The sequence below is a fragment of the Petaurus breviceps genome, unplaced genomic scaffold, assembly GCF_028583685.1.
Source record: "Petaurus breviceps papuanus isolate PSGF00001 unplaced genomic scaffold, PetGlider_PUasm1.0 90769, whole genome shotgun sequence".
Taxonomy (NCBI): domain Eukaryota; kingdom Metazoa; phylum Chordata; class Mammalia; order Diprotodontia; family Petauridae; genus Petaurus; species Petaurus breviceps.
Genome location: NW_027187341.1, coordinates 10,659,797 through 10,677,591, shown reverse-complemented (window position 1 = coordinate 10,677,591; position 17,795 = coordinate 10,659,797).

Below are 17,795 nucleotides of genomic sequence, written 5' to 3'. Positions count from 1 at the left end.
GGGATTGGGCATTTCCTATCACTATTTCCCTACCAAATAAGAGTACAGGGGGTTACTGGGTAAATGACCATATGCTCACTGGGCCTCTGCTGCTAGCACTCAGGTCAGGAGTGTTCCTGAATACTGACCAGGAGAAATCAGAGACTTGCCCATTACCAACACCCATCTCTGGCTTCAGATGCATCTTTTGCCTAATAAATTAAGCATTTAATGCATCTTGCACTTAAAGGCCAGAGGAGTTCTTTGGGAACGTGGAAGTCATTAGATGAAATATTCTTCTTTGTCCTTCTCTTGGATTGAGTCACTCTACATTTTCAGATTGCACAGGATTCTTCTTCCAAAGGTAGAAAAACTGCCTTTTTTCTTGTACAGGTAAATGATAATCATGATCAGGATTGACAGCAGGTTGATGAAGACCATCGTGATGACCCGTGCAAATGCTGTCAGCTGTAGAAGTCAAGGCTTTAGTGGCCTATGGGAATGGAATGAACATCAGCTTTTCTACTTTAAGGGAGGTGGAGTTGGGAGGCCTGTCATGGTGGCATAAGTGCAAGTAAGAGTCTTCACACTTTTTGGCCTGGAGAGGTAGAGGAGACCCTAGGTGGATCCAGATGGGGTGAGGACCTGTTCACCCCAGGGTGTCCCCTAGCTTGGTCCTAGAGACCTTATGGTTGGGGGGGATGCACTATTGGATGAGAGGGATGGGGAGGCTCATGCCTGGTGCCCCAGTGCCAGAAGCTGCAGGTTGTGGTCCCTTTCCAGTCTAATTAGCTCCTATACTCACTTCTGACAGGTTAGGATGTTTCCCCAAAGAGGCAGGGTGCATAGATACTATTGAAGCTTTCTTTTAAAGCCCTAAGAGTAACCCCTATTGTGTAAGATAATGTACTTCAGCTACTCCCACTAATCTCCTGAGGCAGTGCTAGTGTATTTTTAATTTACACAAAATCAGTCATAATAAAAACAAATTTGCCCATTAAACATGAAACATTTACTAAACTAGGAAATAAAAGCAAGAAAAATCATAAAAGTTCCTCAGTAGAAGGTAAAAGCATATTTAACCTAAATAAAATCGTCTTCCCATAAACCTGCTTCATACTTTCCCACCAATACACACCATGAACTTAGTAGAGAGTTGGCATACACTTATAGAAACCTAACAGACATGCCTGAACGCATATAACCTATATCAAATAGCTTGCTTCTCAATGAGAGGAAAGAGGAGGGAAGGAAGGAAAGAATTTTAAAAATAGAAAAATGTTAAAATTACTTTTATATATAATTAGAAAAAATAAAATATTCTTTTTTTTAAAAAAAAAAAGAAACCTAACAGAAAAGAATATGAGTGGGAAGCCCATATTTTTAGGGCAATTCACAACTCTAGAGAGAGGTTTTAATGTCATTATTCCCTTTATAGAAGAGTCTGTACTATATGCTATCTTTTTGGGTAAAACCATTTTTCTGCTACCTTTTCTTCCTTTAGTCCTCAGAGCTCTCCTTCTGCATAAATGTCCTTTTCTGCTCTCAGTCTACTGAAATAGTATCAAGCTCTTTTAGCACATAGCCACTCTTAGGAGGGTACTGAGAAAGTGTTACATTCTTTTAGCAAACGATCTCCCTGTAACTCAAAATAACTGTAGAGCCCATCTTTCCATTTCTCTTACCCCTTCTTTCAATCTATGGACAGCTCTCCAAATTGATGGTTCTGTTTTCCTCCAAACATATTTCAGCAGCTGCAGAACTTTTCTGCCTTGTCAGCTCACTTAATTGACTCAACCTTTCTCTAGCCAATCAACTGTCAGTCAAGAAATGATTCTGTTTCAGTCACCATGACTTCCAGCAAAACAGCAGTGGATCCTGCCTATCAGTTCAGTTCTTGTCAGTTTCTACATTCTGTTTTCTCTAAGTACCTTCTCCTGTCATCTTCTTTATCTTCCATCCTTGACTTCTGCACTCAGTTTCTTCTGCTTTATTTATCTTCATCTGATCATTTGTGCTCTGGCTTTTAATGCCTCAAATCTTCTTCAAAGGAAGTGACCCTGTCTTTAACTTATAATGTAAAACTTTTAAGAAAATCCAGCATTATTTCAGGTAGGGTCACATCAGTCCTTACATAATCATGCCACATCCCCCCCCCCCCAAATTATTTGATTTATAGCTTATCATCTTTACCTTTACTCTGAAAACAGTCATGTGTAAATGAGTTGATGGAATGTAGTAGATGCAATCATCCTTACCTCAACCAGTGCTCTGTTTTAAAACAATTCCTCTCAGGACATTTATCTGGGATGTAATTTTCACTTAGCTTGTCACTGTCTGTGTCTTTTCTCAGACATTTTTATCTGAGGGGTTGTGTTTCTTCTCAACTTGATTTTTTTTAGTGTTTCTTACACAAATGTTCTGTCCACAGCAATCCAAATATCCATATGACAAAAGGGAAGGTTTTTTTTTTACACATACATGTCTTTCAAAAATCCATTTTAGTTGATGAATTTCTATGCAGCCACATCTGTCTTTTTTTAAAAAGCATATTCTTTCTGTTATGTATCACAATCCTTAATTTTTGTCTCTAGAATTTGATTCTTGAGAACTTCGTATTTCTCTTGGGCTGATTTCCCCGCAGAAATTCAGTCGATAGTGTCCTACCCTTACTTCCTATAACCTCTTTGATGTCTATTTGCTCCAAATTGAGGGTATGGATCAGATTAAACTCAGCTCTTTCCTTATCTTTACAGACTCTAAGACTAAGCAGAAACATCATTCTAAAGATCCCATCATTTAGTGCTGCTCTTTGTTGGTAAAAATAAGATCCAGAATAGCATTTATCTCTTGGTCACTTCATCCACATTTTGAAGTATAGTAATAGGAGAAGTCAAGAATATATCAGTTGTTCTGCTAGAAAGAGAGAGACAGACAGAGAGAGACAGAGACAGAGACAAAGACAGACAGACAGACACAGAGACACACAGACAGAGACACAGAGAGAGACAGAGAGGTACAGAGAGAGACAGAGAGAGACACACAGATAAACAGAGAGAGAGAGAGAGAGAGAGAGAGAGAGAGAGAGAGAGAGAGAGAGAGAGAGAGAGAGAGAGAGAATGCCCCAGAATAGATGTTTGGCCTGGTCTAGCACCCTTTTAATTCTATTTTATGCCTCTGTGGCAGTTTGTGTAATCTATCTCCTGAATTTGTCTATCCATCATTCATTTCTGTCTTTTGATTGAGTGGCATATTTTGTCAACAATACTACTTCTCTTTGTTCTTCCAATGATCTTAAAGCCATCTTTCTTTTCCATTACATTTTATGGATTTTCTTGCATAAATATACGTTCTTAATATACAACATTATTCCACTATCTGTTTTATCCAAAATGTTAACTTTGAATAAGACATACTCTCACAAAGACATGTTCCAGTTATGAATGATATCCCACCAAATCTCAGTGAGAAGTAGGAAGTCAAATTTGCTTACTTTTATTAAGATATCTAGTTTATCTTGTTTATTACCCATAACTTTGAAAATTTGTATATACACATCTGAGGCCATGGATTTTATTGCTACTTCTTGAATGTTGTCTGATTTGAATTACTTCCTCTCCCCATTGATGTTCTTCTATCTAGATTAAATCTGCTACTCCCTGTCATACTTGGCCTGGTAGATATGTTGGCAGTTTTCTCTCTTCTTCACTTTTAATTTAAAATCCCTTAATTAGAATCAAAAGTCACTAGATATATTTTTATTGGCCTTAATTCAAAGCACTCTCTTCCTGGGTAGGAGTATATCATGCCTACACCTTACTGTTTAGTAAAAAAAAAATACCAATTTCATTACTAGGTGCTGTTTTCTAAACTAGTAACTATTTATTTTTGAAATTTGCCTCCATATTTTGAAAAAAAATGATTAGAAAGTATTTTTTCCAAAAGATATTTGAGGATTTTAGTGAACTGAAAGCTCAATATAAGTCAGGAGTGTGATATAGCCACAAAAGCTAATGGGAACTTATACTTCATTAATTGGGACATAGCTTCTAGGAATAGGAAGGTAAAAGTGCTGCTCTATTCTCTCCCTATCAGAGCTCCCCCAGAGTATTCAGTTTTGTGCATCTTGGTTTAAAAAGGGCACTAATAAGGTGGAAAATGTCCAAAAGAAGGCAACCAGAGCAATGATTGGTTTTAGGAACCTGCTAACTAGAAGGATGGGCAGAACTAGGGAAGTTCAGAAGAAGGGAAGGTTTTGGGGAAAAGATTATGAATTATGGATATATTAATTTTGAGATACTTACAGAACATCAGATTCAAAATGTCCAATAAGCAGTTGGTGATGCAGGATTGGAGTTAAGGAGGTGACAAGGGCTAGATATATCGATCTATGAATCATCATCATAGACATGATAATTGAACGTATGGAGTTAATAAGTTCATCAAGCAAGAGAGTATAAAGATAAAAGTGAAGAAGGTCCAGGATAAAGGCTTGAGGGCTACCATGATTAGTAGGCTTGACATGGATGAAGATCCAAGAAATGATACTGAGAATATTCAGGAAGAGAAGAGGAGGGGAGTTGTCAGGAAAACCCATAGAGGAGAGAATATTCAAGAGAAAAAATGTGGTCAACAGTTTCAAATGCTACAGAGAGGACAACAAAGATTAGTACTGAGAAAAGACTGTTAGGTTTAGCAATTACAAAATCATCGATAACTTTAGAGAAAGTAGTTCCAGTTTGTGGATGAGTTCTGAGAGTAAGAGGAGAAGGGTAGGTATCAAATGTGGAATGTTTTTTCAAGGTACTTAACTAAGAAGTGGAGAAATATGAGGTGATAGCAGCAGATATGGCAAAGGTTTTGTGAGTTTTTTTTTTAAAGGATGGGGCAATTTGGGCATGTTTGTAAGCAGTAGGGAAGGAATCAAGAGATAGAAGATTAAAAGAATAGGGATGATGGTGGAGATGGTCTGTCATGGAGAACCCTGGTGGGAATGAAATCAAGGATGCATGTAGGGATGTTGATCTTGGTGAGCAGAAATATCATTGAAGACTGGAATAAATTCAGTCAACTAACATTTATTAAGCAAGCACTGAGGATACAAAAAAGGCAAAAAACCGTCTGCTCTCAAGGATCTCACAGTCAATGGGAGAGACAAGTTTCAAACAATTATATATAAATAAGCTGCATTTAGGATAAATTGGAGAAAATCAACAGAGGGAAGGTACTATAATGAAGAGGTATCAGGAAAGTCTTACTGTATGAGGTAGGATTTTAGCTGGGATTTGAAGTCAAGTCAGGTGGCAGAGATGAGGAGGAAGAATATTCCAAATATGAGGAAACTAGTGAAAACTGATTTGAATTGGAAATGGGATGTCTTGTTTGAGGAAAATGAAGGAGGCCAGTGTCCCTGGGTCCACATTGTAAGCAGAGATAATTGTGGGGTGTGTAAAGTATGCAAAATATACATATGAACCTTCCACCTCTGTAAACAGATGGGGTGGGAGCTCTTCTTTTGAGTCATGCAACATTCACTTTTGATTTATTGTTTATCTCATGTACCTTGTTATTGTAACTGTGTATATTATTTTCTGGTTTTGCTTACTTTACCCTGCATCTGTTCATGAAGATCTTCCAATGCTTCTCTATTACTTCTGCCAGCACAGTGATAGCCATTAGGTTCATGCACCACATTAGTAGGTTGAGAGATGAGAAGGTACATAGGGAGGTTCTTGGTATGTGTGTTGAGAGAGAGTATCATTATTTCTTCTTATCAGTTTTTCATCAAGGTTGACTTGGGGAGCTGAGGGGCAAGAAATGTAGGAAAGACTTCAGATTTCACTCATTAGTCTGGGTAGTGGCAACTTCCTCTGTTCTTTTTCTTTCTTTTGGAGATTTTTGCTCCTGTCCTAGGTCCCTACCTTGATGCATGTGGAGAAGAGGTGAGTATGGATGAAACACTCTGAGGACTACTATGAGTCTTTCTTTATGTGTATGTATGTACGTAGAAGTGATATTAAGAAGGAAGAATGGCAGTAGAGCTTTCTGAAAGGTGGGGAGAAGACATGGAAGCTCCAGCCCTCCTCATAATGGTGGTGAATCTTGACCATTGTCCCTTTGGAGACTGAATGGCATGCCCTTGGTATTTGATGTACCATTTCCCTCTCTCCATCATCCCACTATTCACTGTAACCCAGGAATTTTTTGCTCATTATGCTCAGTGATATGCCCCAAGCACATATTTATTATGCAAAGGCAATTCTGGAAGGAATCATAAAATTAAAAAAATATATTTTTAAACTTGGAAGGCACCTTCAAGATAATCTCATTCAACCCCCTTATTTTATAGATGAGGAAAGTAAACCCAAGGGGTTATTATATGTTTGGTTAATGGTAGAACCGGGCCAAAAGCCAGGTTTCTAGACTCCTAGGGTAGTACCCTTTCCACTACAATGCAGGCTTATTCAATATCTTTAATTCTCATTGCCCGATTTGTGTGTGTGTGTTGTGTGTGTTTGTGTATGTACATAGACTTGACTTTGCATGGCTCCATAAACTATACCAAAGCACATTACAGTCAAATTTTTCTAAGTCTACGTCTCTTGTTGGGCAAAGGCACTCCATATGGATGAAGCAGAATTTCTATCTGAGTAACTGGCATTTAAACTGAAGTTGGTGAGACAGATTTGGAAAGTAAGGAATTCAAATGAAGGAAAACAGCATTAGGAGAAATGTACCCTCTATAATGTCATCATCACCATTGATTAAATATTTGAGTGCCCACTGGGAAAAACATTGAATGTGTGGTTCACACATCTGCGCTGCTGTGACACCAGATGTTGCAGTTGTTGGAATTTTATCTTATACTTCTAGACAGGAATGCTAGCTTCTTGCATTTTAATTAACTTTGTCAGGAGCCACCAGCAAGTGGTAGATTTGGTCACCAGCAAATAAAGCAGAGGATATGCACAATCACCTAATTGTTTCTCCTATGGATCTTAGGATGGAATGTTGGAATTTCCAGCAAAAGCAGGTGGGGAAAGAAGAGGCCTGTAAGACAGGTTTTAGGAAATATATTGCTAAAGCTTACAACCCTGAAGGACAGGGATGGGAAATCAAGGATCACTTGCTAATTGTCTTAGTCAGTGGAGAGTGTCCAAATTCGACTTTAATGTTGTAGGTTGCTGCCAGGTTGCTTGCATAGTGAGATAAAAGAGGTAGGGGCTGAAAGACCTTTCACAGATATCTCTTCCACTGTCTTCAATCAGTGCCTGAGAATTCTTATCAATGGGATGACTCCTTTGGATTAAAACTTTGGGTCCTCAAAAGGTCCCTTGAAAAAAGACCCTGAGGAGGGATAAAATATTAAGCTCTTATCCTACATGATCACATTAATAGGAAAATGGGGAGAAGGGACCAAGTATTTATTCAATGATGTATCTGCGATGTGCTAGACATTGTGTTAAGCACTTTACAAACATTATCTCCTTTGATCCTAAGAAAACCCTGGAAGGTAGGAGTATTATTATCTCCATTTCACAGATAAGGAAATGGAGGCAGACAGAGTGCCTTGCCCAGAGTCATAAGGCTAGTAAATTTCTGAGGCTGCATTTGGATTGAGGTGTTCCTGACTCAGGTCCACTGAGCCACTGATCTGCCTGGTGGAGTGGAAAGAACATTGTGCTTCGAGTCAGAAGATGTGGGATTGAGTTGCAGCTTTTGCTGGGGACTAGCTGGGTGACCTTGAGAAAGTCACTTAATCACTATGGGTTTCAGTTTCTTCTTCTGCAAAACAAGGTAATTGGTGTGTGTGTGACAAGAGGCTCTTAATTGGTGTGTATGTGACAAATCTTTTGGCAGTTTGGTGAACCCTATGGATTTCTTAGAATAATGCACTAAAATCCATAAAATAAACTATATATAATTATAAGGGAAATGAATTATATTGAAATACAGTTATCAAAATATAAGAACACACAAATAATCCCCCAAGTACATGGACCTCAGGTTAAGAAGCCCTGGTAGCGGATCCTGGCCAAGTGGAAAGATTGTTGGACTTGGAATCAGATGCACTGGGTTTACATCCTGATCCTGCAGTTTGACTGCATATGTGACTCTCAGAAAATCACCCAACCTGCTTGGGATTTACATTCCTCATCTGGAAATGGGGCTGGACTAGGTGTTTTCAGAGATCTGAGAACTAGGCTAAATCTTTGAGGTACCTTGGAGACCTAAGTCCTATGTTCCTAAGAACATTCTTGTAAGTACAAGAAAGTGTTGGAGCAGAGGGGAACAGAGGGGAGAACAATAAGGAGAGGGAAAGTCACCTCCACCTACTGGGATGTTATGGAGGTTCAAATGACAAGATTTAGTCACTGAATGGCTATGTGAGGTGAATGATGGGGAGGAACTGAAGATGATGTTAATATTGTGGATCTGGATGACTGAGAGGCTGGGAAATGGAGAGTGGAAGGAAAGGGCATGGGACAGTCCCCAGACTTGGGGGTCCTGGTAGGGAGACCTTGGCAGCACCAGGACATTGTGTACATTTTTGGGGGGATGAGGGAGGAGGAGAACAAAGCAGCAAAGAGGAACCAGAGGTGGAGTGGGGGTGGCTTTTATGACTATTATTTTCCTTAGCCATTTTACCTAGGACCAGCCCTTGGGTAATTTCTGGCTGCTCACTCTGTGAAAAAGCATCTTTCTTACTTGCCTCTTTTTCTCTCTGAAGGAGAGTAGGTTGTCATAAAACTCCAGAGGAGGAGGAGGGGGCTGGGAGATGGTTCCCCAGTGAAGATAAACCAAGTATGAGAGCAGGTCACAGCTGGGGCTGGATGGGGATCAGATGAAAGAAGTTAAGCCAGGAAAGCAGAGCTGCATAATTGGATGTCAATATATGTATTTTAAAACATAGTCTCCAAAAATTCAAATTTCCCAGGGAGATAAAAAAGAAACTTCTGTCCTGGAAGCTCATTACATCTCAAAGAAATCACTGTTGCTTTTCCCAAGGACAAAGAGAGAAGGCAGATTCACAGGGGACACACAGAAAGGCATGCCTTCTAGCAGACCTTCTCCAAGCCACAGCTGGAGATCATTTTCAGAATCATTTCCACCCCACCCCTTTCCCTGGAGCATCTGAAGATGGAACAGAGAGGTTTGTTGGTCAACCCATGGGCGGCTGAAGCAGCAGGCCTAGTTTTGGTTGCGTCTCTGCCACAGGAGATGTAGGGGAAAATGCTGATTCTCAATGTTTTCTCTGCTGTTAAATGAGTGTAATAAAAATTTGGTTCCTTACCTCCTAGGGACCCAGTTAAGATTAATTAGATAGTAACTATAAAGTGTTTTAAGCAGAGGCAGAGAAAGGTAGTGAACGTGTCTGGTAGATATAATCTTTATAAAGTTGCCTTAGTTAACCCTTTCTATAAAGGTCACTGAGGCTTAACAGAATCATGGAGTATAATTATAAATTATAATTATACAATTATATACAATTTTAAAGGCATCTTGGCCTAGTGGACAGAGAAGTCCTCTCAGGCAGGAAGACCTGGATTCAAGTTCTATGTCCAACTTGTGCTTGCTATGTGACTCTGGTCAAGTCACTTACAGTAAATTCTTAGTTCTAAGATTCCCTCTGAGACAATAGACGTTCAGCAGTCAGGTGGTACAGTGGAGAAACTACAGTGTAGTACACTGAGCCTATAGCCAGGAAGATCTGAGATCAGGTCCAACTTCAGACCCTTCCTAGGTCAAGTCACTTAACCTCATCTACCTTGGTTTTTTCAACCATAAAATGGGGATAATAAAAGCACCTACCTCTCAGTGTTATTGTGGAGATCAAATGACATATTTGTAAAGTGCTTAGCACAGTGCCGGACACCTAGTAGTGGATTAAGGAACACTTGCTTCCTTTCAGCAAATCTTCCTTCCTATTGGTCTCTCTGAGACAGTTTAAGAGAATCTCATCCTTTCAGACCCAAGGGCAGGAGTGAAGAGACAAGGGAAAGATCACACTTGCTGGGATTTCTGAAGGGTGGAACTGGAAAGACGGTGGCTTCATTCACAGGAAGGTAGAGGCCAGAGTGATAGTAAATCGTTTTATTCTTTATTCAAACATTTTCAAACTCCAGGAACTGTTAGAAATGATTATAGCAAGATCAAGGACCATACTGGATCCCAGGGAAGTGGGACCACTAAACTAATAACTAATTCTGTAAGTTGTTCCACATGATTGAAATGTATTTCTCTACCTACAAATGCATGACCCATACAAACCTGTATTATATGACTATAGGAGAGGAAGGAGTATAAATTTATATATATATATGTATATATATATACACACACATACATATAGATATCTCTATCTATCTATCTCTCTATCTATCTAATTATCTCTTTATCTATCTATCTCTCTGTCTGTCTATCCATCTGTATATAATTGGATGTAGGGGCAGCTAGGTGGTGCAGTGTATAGAATGCAGAGCCTGGAGTCAGGATGACTCACCTTCCTGCGTTCAAATCCAGCATCAAACACATATTATCTGTGTGACCCTGGGCAAGTCACTTAACCCTGAGTGTCTTCATCTGTAAAACAAGCTAGAGAAGAAATGGCAAACCACTACAGTATCTTTGCCAAGAAACCCCCAAATGGGGTCACGAAGAGTTGGACACGACTGAAATGATTGATTAGAACAACAAACTGCATATAAAATAAAAGATTTGGAAGGGACCTCAGAAGTTACCTAATTCAACCCTCTCACTTTAAAGATGAAGAGCTAAAGCCTAGAGATGTTAAGCAGTTGTCTAAGGTCATAGAGCCAGGATTCAAACCCAGGCCTTAAGATACTAAATTGAGCACATTTCCCACTGCCTTCTCCCTGGAGGATCTTTCCATGTATTATGGTTTTCAATGGTACCTGCAAGCAACTTCAGAGTCATATTAAGATTATATAATTATCTATAAAATCATGTATCTCCATGGAATTTTAGAACTAGAAGGTACCTTAGAGATGATTTAATTTATCCCTCTCCTCCACTTGCATTTTACAGGCAAGGAAATTGAGGCCTAGAGAGATCAAGGCTACCCATTTAATTAGTGTTTGAGCTGGGAATATAATCCAGGTGTCTGTTCTCAGTTCATCATTCTCTCTAGTATAAAATATACATAGTACCTCTTTTCCAAAGTGGTTCACCTTTTGTATCTCCCCAAATTCTTGTGAATTATATAGGTCCAGGTCTACTGGGTCTATTCCAAAACTGATTAAAGAAAAAGGAAAAAAAATTATATGTCCTAAAATATTTATAGCGACTCTCTTTGTGGTGACAAAGAACTGTAAATTGTGGGGATGTCTGTCAGTTGGGTAATGACTGAACAAATTGTGGTATATGATTGTGATGGAATACTATTGTGTATAAGAAATGATGAGCTCAATGACCTTAGAAAAATATGGATAGATTTGCACAAAATAATGAAGAGTGAAACAAGCAGAACCAAGAAAATGTTGTATACAGTAACAGCGATATTAATTTATTAATATTTATATACAGATATATAAATAAATCATATTTATATGTTAATATATCAAGAACAAATTTGAATGGATAAGTAATTTTGACTATTATGAATGTCCAAGTCATCTTCCAAGGGCATAGGAAGGAAGGCACCATCGGCATCCAGAGAAAGAACTGATAAGTAGAAGTATATATAGAATAATTTCCCATATATATATACATATGCATATTCATATTTGTATCCAATGGTAGCCATTTCTAGGGCAGGATGGGGAGGAAAGAGAAAAAGGAAAAAAATAAATTTACATGATCACTTTATCATATATACAAAAAGAATAGCAAGTTGTACATAATAGATTTGCAATTTCATAGATAATCATCTTTTTTTTTATTATACTATGTTACAGAAATACTTGTTTTACTCCATAAATTAAAAATAAAATTTAAAACTAAGGCTTACAGAGGTTATACAGCCAACCAAACCAAAGAGCCAACACCAGAAGCGAGGTTCTCTTTCCCTGTCCCCCAGTCTTAGCTGCAAGGCAGAAAACCTCTATTTGTCTAGTTTCTCCTTCTATTGCTGAGAGATGGGGAATCACATGAAGTCAGGAGGATGAAGGATTTTGAAAAGACACTAAAGGTGTCTTTTGCACTCTCTGAAAAGTAAAGTCTGAGGGACATTTGATAACCATTACAGAGCACACAGCAGGTCCCTGCATAGTGAAAAATGGCCAACTCTTCCTGTTTTCCCACTGAGGATAGTAGCTGGCTCCTAGAAGGAACTTAATCTATACTTGGAAAGATTTAGGTAAGAAATAGGGAAAAGAACACTTTGTATGGGAACCAACCCTGCATCACTAAGTGTGGGTAAAGACATTTGCTTTGGAGATTTCTAAGAAGAAAATACATTCAGTTTTTAAGTCAGTCAAGAAGCACTTAGTATGTGTCAGACGCTATCCTAAGGACTGAGGATACAAAGGCAAAAGCAGTTTCTTTCTATTTGTCCTAACTTACATTCTAATTGGGGAATGAATATATAAATAATTAAGTACATATACAATTTACACATGATAGAGGAAAGGAGGTCTGAGAGGCGAAGGCACTAGGAGCTAGATTGGAAGTGGAACCAGAAAAGGCCTCTGTAGCAGCAATCACCCTAGCATACCCAGGATGGCTGCTAGCATAGGTTCTTAAATCTGCTTTTCTAAAGGAAAGCAACTCAAAATGGGCTAACAATCTTGCTTTAATCAAACATGTCATTTACCTAGTTCAGGGGGAAAAGGTCAGCACCCAGAACTTCAGAGAATACAAAGGTTACAAGCAGACAACAAATACAGAGAAACATCAGCAGAGAGGCTTCCAACTGTCTGACCATTACATCTGTACCTAGTCAGTTACCAGAGAGGGAAGCACCAACATCTGGGTATTCAAACCCAGGGCGGCTAAACAACTGCCCAGAGTCTCATCTGGTCAAATCATACAACTCTTCTCAGAGTGAGCCCCAAGGCAAAACCTCAAATCAGGGCACATATAGCCTTCTCCTGGGTCAGAAAATGTCATAACCCTTTTGACCCACTGCCCAATCACAAAGCAACAAGGCATGGGCATTTCTGAAAAACAAGCCTCCCGCCACAGGCTCCATGTGACCACATTCAGCCTATTAAGGGGCAGAGTGTATTTTCAAATCAAGGAAGGTTCTCAGAGTCATTTAAACCCATCAAAGGGCCTAGGGGAAGGGAAGATCTTAGATTCCCATTTCTATAACAGCCTCCAGAATGCCAGAGGGGCAACTAGGTGGTGAAATGGATAGAATGCTGGGCCTGGAGTTGGGAAGACTCATCTTCCTGAGTTCAAATCTGGTCTCAAAGCTAACTGTGTGACCCTGGGCAAGTCACTTAACCCTGTTTACCTCAGTTTCCTCACCTGTAAAATGAGCTGGAGAAGGAAATGGCAAGCCATTCCAAAATCTTAGCCAAGAAAATCCCAAATGGGGTCATGAAGAATAAGACATAACTGAGAACAATTAAACATAGACTATCTGGTTTGAGATGTTCAGGAGGCAGTTGGTGATATGTGATTTAACAGAGACTAAGGCTGGGAATTATCTACACAGAGATGACAATGGAGCCAATAGTGGCTGATGAGGTCACCAAGGGAGAAAGTATAGAGGGACAAGAGAAGAGAACCCAGGATAGAACCTTGGAGGACACCATGATTAGGGGGCATGACATGAATGAAAAATTAGCAAAGTAGACTGAGGAATAGTTGGACAAGTAGAGGAGAACTGGGTGAGAGAAGGGTCCTAGAAACCTAGAGAGGAGAGTTTAGTCTGCTAGGTTACTGTCCTAAGAAGGTGGACCATACTTTTGGTTATCGACATTAATTTTGGAGAGGCAATATAATAGAGTAGAAGGAACACTTGGCTTGGAGTCAGACCTGAGTTGAAATTTTACCTTTTGCTACCTACTATATGTTAAGTCTTGGGAAAATTATATAGCTTCTTGGAGACTCAGTTTCTTCAACCAAAAAAGGAAGGGGGGTGGTAATAATATTCATGCTTCTGAGGGATATTGTAAAGATTGAAGGATGTAAAATGTGTGAAACTCCTAAGTAAATGCAAGTCATTACTATTTGGGGCTCCATATTCTTATGGTAGGAATTATTGGATCACAGATTTAGAGCTGAAATAGACCTTTGAGGTAATCAGATCCAACCCCAATGTTTTACTGAAGGCTTCAGAGAACTTGTGTCTTGCCCAAAGCTACACAAGTAATCAGGATTTGAACTCAGTACCTCCTACTACCAAATCCAGTTTCTCATTCTTCTCTACCACATTCCTAGATATTAATACATTGACCAACGACTCACTTTTTGACAGAAATAGGATACTAAGCCAACAAGGTCAGCCTACCTTATGAAATGTGATATTCTGCTTATTTGTTATAACAACTACACACCAACAAACCAGTTTTTTTGAAGTTTTCCAAGTATATTTCCATCCATAAATTCTGAATTTTACTATATACTTTCCCTATGTATAAGTTACAGATTTTGGCATTCAATGTATACTTTAAATAGGAGTTCCTCTTCATTTCTGCCTATTTATGCCCACAGAATGAATCGATGGTTTTGATTTATTTGTCTGGTCAAATCAGCAGTGAATTCTGGTTGATTGCCTCCAAGTGAGTGTTCATGTCCAGAAATTGGCCCTTAGCAATTCTTTTGGAAACTGGCAGGCCCCAGTTGGCAATCACTCCCTTATGGTTAGGGAATCTTCCCAGGGGTTATATCTTGGTCACTCATCTCCTATTCCACAAGCTTAGTGGAGACATTGGGCTGAGTGTGAAAGAGCCCCCTATTGCTTGTAGTTAACCTTCTATAAAGAAGTTGTTCAAACTCAATTATAAAACATTATTTGTACTTGTAAGTCAGGGGAAAAAAAAACAGAGTTATTCTGGCAGGCTGGCTGAGAAAGTGATTTTTCCTGGTTTCTGGGTGGGTTGCCTAGTTAATAGGAGTGTCACACCTGAAAGATAACACCTGAAACACTTTACATTTTCGCCTATTAAATTTCATCCTGTTTGACTTGGCCCATGATTCAGCTTGTCGAGTCCTTTTGGATCTTGGTTTTGTTATCCTACATATAAATGCCAAGATAAAATTACCAGCCACAAAGTCCTGGAACGCAGCCAATCCACCAGGGTTGAAGCACAGCTGACCGCAACATAAATCCATTGGATTGGGACAATAGCTTTTGTGTAGGGAGTTGGAAGGAGAAGACAAGGACCAACCTTTCACAAGGGTACAGCAGACAGCATCTAATCTGGTATAATTTACAGGTACTCACAGCCCCTCTGCTTCCAACTCTTCTCTTCACGTGCCTAGGTTACTGCCTGCAATTCTCACCATCCCTTTCATCACCTTCCTCTTCCTTCAATTAAGAGATTTAAGGCTCCTGGTGAAATGCAAATTTTACCCCTTGGTGGTGGCCACTTAGCACAGGACATGAGCATTGTACATGCATTAATTTGTTTAAAAATTTTTTTGTTTATTTTTAGTTTACAACATTCATTTCCACAAGATTTTGAGTTACAGATTTTCTCCCCATCTTTTCCCTACCCACCACCCCAAAAAAGCAATCCCACTGAATACCCCCTCCCCCAATCCGGATGGATCTCCCTTCTTCAGTGCCTGTATATCTTATTTCCCAGTACATGCATTAATTTGTAACATTAGCCCTGAGAGTGGACCCTGTGAGGATGGGTCAAAGGACAGATAAGTTTTGATGGCACATTGTTATGTAGTCATGTGTAGTGCAGGACATAGAATTAGGAAAACCTGGGCTCAAATCCCAATGCAGTCATTTGCTCGCTGTGTTCCTGGGCAAACCTTTTCACTCCTTCATATTCAAGTTTCCTCCTCTATAAAAGAGGAATGATAATAGCACCTGCCTTGTAAGGTTATTATGAAGATTAAATGAGATAATGTATGCAGAAAGCTTTGCAAACCTCAAACTGCTACACATATGTGAGCTATTATTATGACGAGGAAGGGGGAGTCTTGAAAGGGCTTGAGATGCTTCTTGCAGGGCAGGGGTGGAGTGGGTAGCTTTGGGCAGATGGGAGGAAAGAGATGAGGGCATATGCCTTGGGGGTGGTGGGGGAGGGATTTTATAGGATAACGAGATCACAGGAGGAAGAACTTCAAAGGGTATTCTAGTTTAACACCCTCATTTTACAGATGAGGAAACTGAGGCCCAGGGTGTTATGTGAGGTGCTTAAGGTCATAGGGTGCTCAAAGGATCATAGATCTAAGCCTGGAAATGATCTGTTATTTCATTAAAGGTGGGGAAACTGAGGCAGGAGAGGTTAAATGACTTGAGATTACACAAGTATTAAGGAGAGAAACAATTTAAAGCCAGGTATTTTTAGTCTGAGTCCAGTGCTTTCCCCACTGCATCAAAATGTCAGAAGAGAAAAAGGAAGCATTGAAAAGATGATGGATGGACATTAAAGACCAACTTTTCTTACTTCCCAGCTTTACCAGTCAAATAGATGTTAACTATTAGAATGCTAGAGAGAAGAAAGGTTTCAAGGACACAGTTAAGTAGAATTTCCAGCCATCAACCTCAAACCAAAGCCATGAATTGCTTAAAAAAATGGAAGTAACTTGCATCTTAGGTTGTCATGAAGGCCTCTACTTAGGTCAGTCAAGGAGCAATGTAGTGTAATGGATAAGCCAATGATCTGGGTTCTAATTCTGTCTTTGATACTCTGGCTGGGGGCAGGTCACTTAACCTCTCACTGCCACAGGTAATTCTCTAAGATTATGTTATAATGAGGTCACCATTTCCACAATACTAATGAAATTATAGCATCAGAAAAAAGCACAAACTGAAAAAGTTATGATAAAAATTCAAAAAACATTACTAAACTCTAGAAAAAAATGAATTCAATCCTGCCTTAAGGATATGTATTTGTACTCCCAAGAGCCTACCACAATGCCTAACATCTAGTAAGAATTTAATAAATGTTGAAATCTCTTGGCATTGACTAAGACTCACCTTTGCTGGACTAGGTTGACTGGGCCATTTATTCTTTCCTTGCCCTTTAATGGAACCAGTTAGGTATTGCCTTCCATGCCAAGTATATAATTCATTATGCAATTCTATGTTAAATCATAGCCTCTAATGAAGTTGTCCATTGCTGCTGTTATCAATGAGCCTTTCATGGAAGTCAATTAGAAGTGATAGTGATTACTAAGGCATAAAGCATCTTTGTTCTAAAGTTGGCAGGTTGCTTGAGACCAAGGCATAATAAAGTCTGTCAAGACCAGAAGACCTAGATTTGGGGGAAGGCCTATGACACATGTTCACAAGGAGAAGAATATGTACTGGATTTCACCCCTCTCCTCATGTATAATAACATTTAAGAGTGTTCCTGAGCCAAACTGTGATAGGAGGTCCACCTCCTTTTCCATAGCTCACTCCTTCCCCTTGGAACCCTCTCTTTTCCAACTATGAGAAAGAACATATAGATATGATTGCTGAACTTGGAAAATGAGAAAGACTACACGGGATAGAGGGGAACAAATGTATTGTGTGCTTAGAGTTGGAAGGAACATTAGAGTCCATCTGGTCCAAAGTCCAGTCAAATGACTTATCTAGGCTCACACAGGTAGTCATAATCAAAGGAAAAATTTGAACCCAGGTTCTCTGACTGCAGAGGCAAGCAATTTTCCCCAATGTGCCATACTGCCAATTTTTTTTTTAAGATGAATAAGGATGCTAAACACTATTCAGGGGA